Source organism: Erinaceus europaeus, chromosome 7 (genome assembly GCF_950295315.1).
Source record: "Erinaceus europaeus chromosome 7, mEriEur2.1, whole genome shotgun sequence".
Lineage (NCBI taxonomy): Eukaryota > Metazoa > Chordata > Mammalia > Eulipotyphla > Erinaceidae > Erinaceus > Erinaceus europaeus.
This window is the reverse complement of record NC_080168.1, coordinates 68,591,967-68,597,055: the sequence shown is the minus strand read 5'-3', so window position 1 is coordinate 68,597,055 and position 5,089 is coordinate 68,591,967.

Below are 5,089 nucleotides of genomic sequence, written 5' to 3'. Positions count from 1 at the left end.
GAGGAAAAAAAAAAAGTGTAGCGAACAAGAGGGGCACGGGTTCAGAAGCAAGTAGCAAGGATTCAGCTCCCTTCCCTGGATGCTCACCCCATCATTAAAAGCGACAGTGCCTCCCTTTTTGTCTCTCAAAAGCAGCTCCTCCTCCCACCTAGTGAACGCCCCCTCTCAGTGTCCCCGGGTGCTGGGGGGTGTTTCTGCCCACACCCCACCTAGGAACTGAACTGACTCCTTGTTTTCTCCTCACACTCCTGGATGTTGCTAAGAGACTGGAGACAATTAGGAAGAGGACTGGAGTTCACTCCCCACTCTCCCCACTCCCGTCTCTTTGCAAGAAAGCTCACTTTACTGAAATTCAGACAAGTCTTCTATTTTCTGACACCAGTACCATGCTCTGAGGCTGCACGAGTGAATTGCAGAAACCCCTGAAAATGCCTCACTGGCCCCAGTCAGAGAGCACTTGTGCCTCTAGGGCAGGACTGTCTATTCAGAGCTGTGAGGAGGTATTTCAAACCAGATCATTCTAAGTAGCAGCAGAATCAGTTTAACAATCCCTACTGAGCAGAGCCTTGAATTCAAGCCAGTGACTACAGTCTTCTGTTTGGAAAGTGTCTCCCTATGCTTTCCCAAGTAGCCCCAGCCAGATCAATGAGAGGATATCTGAGTTTTAGCCTGCTCTGACTAATGCTGTAGAGCGAGCTTCCTGACAACTGTAGCATTATTCCTCAACACTTGAGGGAGATGCTCCTGTGTTTAGGGAGACCTACCAGTGCTCCAGCCACCCATAAGTTCACTGTTTTCTCTTTCTCTCTATCTCTGGTTCTCTTTCTTTCTCTGATGTAAGTACAACTCTCAGGTCATGTTCCTGGCCACTCTAGGTACCCAGTTTTCTTATACCACCTGTGGGGGCAGAGCTGCTACCTGGGCTACATGCCAGGAAATGAAGTCACATGTGTTGGGCATTGAATTCTGTTTCGCTATTGTGTACAATGTACTTTTCTTTTTCTTTCTTTCTTTCTTTCTTTTTTTTTTTTTTTTTTTTTACCAGAGCACTGCTCAGCTCTGGCTTATGTAATCTGGGACTTTGAAGCCTCAGGCATGAGAGTCTCTTTATGAGACTCATAACCAATATGCTATCTACTCCCACCCTACAATGTACTTACTAATGTCCTCCTCTCAGTTAGATTATAAGCTCTCTGAGGCTTCAGAGAAAGACTCTATCATCTTTGCATCCCCCAAATTGTTTAAAGAAGTGAACTTTTAGAGACCAGAGACAGCTCACCCAGAAGAGCACAAGGCTTTACCTTGAATGAGGATCCAGGCCTGAGTCACCAGCTACCACATGGGAGTGCTATGCAAATAAGAAGCTTCATGAGTGAAGGAGCAATGCTGTGGTACCATTCTTCCTCTCTTTCACCCTCTAACAGGAAAAAAGACAGAGTTCACTGGGAGCAGTGGAATTGCATAGGCATGAAGCCTAAGAAAGTGAGTTTTCACCCTTAAGTGGGAGCTATGATTCTAGGTTCATCTAAGAAACCATGAGCAATTTCAACTATAAACACCTAGATTTAAATTCTGATGTCTTGAGAAAGAATTGTATAGAAATACTTAGTTTTATTTCTCCTTCACTTCTATATGTAAGAATAAGTATTTTAAGTAGGTTACCTATTCTTATATTTATATTTATTCTTATAAATAGGTGTCCAGAAAAGACAGCCCTTTCACAGTAAGAGGAGTTTCTGTTTTTGTGGTTGTAGAAGTGTGAGAATCACAGAGACTTATTTGCTCATTTCAGATATAGCTGAGTAAGAATGGCTTAGTACCTGAGTGTGGGAGATCAGTTTTGCAAAGGATGGCCAACTGTTTTCTGGATGAATGTCCCTGTTCCTCACATTGAGCTGTGCTTCTATAATGGATCAAATGCTTGTTGATGCATATTCAGCTCACACCAAATGCAGCACTCGTGCCCATCAGGCTGTAGGTTGTTGTGCACCCCTGGGTGAGGTACTGGTCTTTCTGATATCCTCATCTTCTCACTTATCAAAGAGATGCTGACATATGCCTTACAAATATGTGAGCATTCTAGATCTTGCACATAAAGCAACTAGCACATGGCCAAGCATGTAAGAGGTAAGTGGCCAGTATTAACCCTTCTGTTCTGGGTACTAACTTGAAAAATTACAAAAACCTTTGGCTGCTGGGAGTATACATGGTGGAATCCTCTGAAAGCAATATGGCAACAATAAGTGATATTGGCAGGGTGTATGTGTGTGTGTGTGTGTGTGTGTGTGTGTGTGTGTGTATGACCTGTGACTTGGAAATAGGGTTACAGGACACACTAGCACCAAGGCCCAAACTGATTTACTGCAGCCTTCTTTGTGGAATTGGAAAGTGGGGGAGCTGCCTGGGATGTGACTCAGTGGAAAGGGTGAGAAAGATGGCAGCTTCAGCTTATAGTAGGCTTTGAGTCTCACAGAGGAGTACACTAGAGGGACTGTGAACAGTGCCAACTGGTCTCTCAGACAACATGTGTCAGTGTTCAAAAGTTAAAAAAAAAGGATGAGCTTTATACATAAGAATACTGATAAATATATATGTGTAACAACAGTATATATTTTCCTCAGATGCACTCATATTCCAGAGTTATATACCAAATGTATTAAGGTAATAGTTACTTACGGGTGGAGGTGGTGGTGGTTAGAATTAATGGGAGTGAGGATGCAATGGAAGAAAAGGAATAAAGTAAAATAAAACAAGAGAGGGCCTTGTTGTTGAGAGAGGACTGTTGAACTTTGTATGATTCATGTATCCTTTTATGTACCCAAACAAAAGCAAAACACATGATAGTGTCCTGTGTGACTTGTATCTACTTCAAATGGGCACAGTCATGATGTAAGTCTAATGACATAAACAAAAATGAAGTTTTGTGAGAGTAGTAACTTGTGTTTTTTACCCATTGTTTATAGCAACATTACTTGGCAAGGCATCTGGCATAAAACAGGCAAAACATTAATGCTTGAATGAGTAAATAAAACAAAAGCTATTGATTCCCACACACAATCTTTTCTCCTTTGTTTCCTGGGGACTAGCAATACCTTGGGAATGACCAAAGGAACTCTTGAGCAATTATGCGTATGTTTCTGAAATATAAGGAAAAAAGAGGCATTTTGGGATCTAGTTTGTGAGCCCTCATGAAAGTTGTTTTAATCCTTGGAGGGAATGCATAAGTAAATTAAATAATGAAATCACAACTAATTTAAAGAAGCAGTTAAAAAAAACACATAAAAACACACAGTAAAGTGCATAGTTAGTAATAGTTTTGGACTCTCTGAACTCTACAGAACCCAAAAGATGTTAAGATGCAGAGTGTGCTGTGAGGATAATGGATGCCCTGTGACATCAAGGTTGCAGGCTAAATCCCAGGCCTAATTGCAGACTGAGGAGGAAATTGCCTTCTGAAATGACACATGGCCTGTCGTAGCAAATGGATTCCAGAGCTCAGTCTGACTGGGATCAGATTCCCAACTAGGAATGTGCATGGTGGTCCTAGCTTACCCCTCCTGTCTCATTCTGGATTTATAGAGGTAGAACATGCCTTGAGAGTATTTTATTCATTTTGAAAATGAGGCCCATGATGGTGGTAAGTGATTAGGATCAAGCACACATTGTCATTTCAATTTCTGATAAGTCATTGATACCTAATTAATTTCACCACAGTCCACTTATTCCATAGGCCTGCTTTCCAATTTTAGTCAAGAGTAAGTACAATAGTTTGTACATGCATAACATACAACCCCTGCTAGGTCTTCTGCCATGATGTTCCAGGACCTGAACCCCCACCCCCACCCCAGAGTCTTTTATTTTGGTGCAATACATCAACTCCAGTCCAAGTTCTGCTAAGTGTTTTCTTTTCTGATCTTGTTTTTTCAACTTCTATGAGTGAGATCATCCCATATTCATCCTTTTCTTTCTGACTTATTTTGCTTAACATGATTTCTTCAAGCTGCATCCAAGATGAGCTGAAAATGGTGAAATCACTATTTTTAATAGCTGAGTAGTATTCCATTGTGTATATATACCACAGCTTGCTCAGCCACTCATCTGTTGTTGGTCTCCCAGGTTTTGGCTATTACAAATTGTGGTGCTATGAACATAGGAATTGCAGGGTCATAGGGTAGGTCCATTTCTAGCCTTCTGAGAGTTCTTCAGACTGTACTCCTCAGAGATTGGAACAATTTAAATTCCCAACAGCAGTGTAGGAGAGTTCCTTTGTTCCCACAACCTCTCCAGCATTTGTTGCTGCTACCTTTTCTGATGTATGACATTTTCACAGGAGTAAAGTTGTATCTCACTGTTGTCTTTATTTGCATTTCTCTGACAACCGATGACTTGGAGCCTTTATTTATTTATTTATTATAGGGAGTCGGGCTGTAGCGCAGCGGGTTAAGCGCAGGTGGCGCAAAGCACAAGGACCAGTATAAGGATCACGGTTCAAGCCCTGGCTCCCCACCTGCAGGGGAGTCGCTTCACAGGCGGTGAAGCAGGTCTGCAGGTGTCTATCTTTCTCTCCCCCTCTCTGTCTTCCCCTCCTCTCTCCGTTTCTCTCTGTCCTATCCAACAACGACGACAACAACAATAATAACCACAACAATAAAACAACAAGGGCAACAAAAGGGAATAAATAAATAAAATAAAATATTTATTTTATTTTATTTATAAAAAATAAAAAATATAAAAAATATAAAAAAATATAAAAAAATATTTATATTTAATAAAATAAAATATTTATTTTATTTATTTATTCCCTTTTGTTGCCCTTGTTTTATTGTTGTGGTTATTATTGTTGTTGTCGTCGTTGTTGGATAGGACAGAGAGAAACGGAGAGAGGAGGGGAAGACAGAGAGGGGGAGAGAAAGATAGACACCTGCAGACCTGCTTCACCGCCTGTGAAGCGACTCCCCTGCAGGTGGGGAGCCGGGGTTCGAACCGCGATCCTTATGCCGGTCCTTGTGTTTTGCGCCACCTGCGCTTAGCCCACTGCACTACAGCCTGACTCCCGGAGCCTTTTTTTTGGTATGTTTTTGTTTGGTAT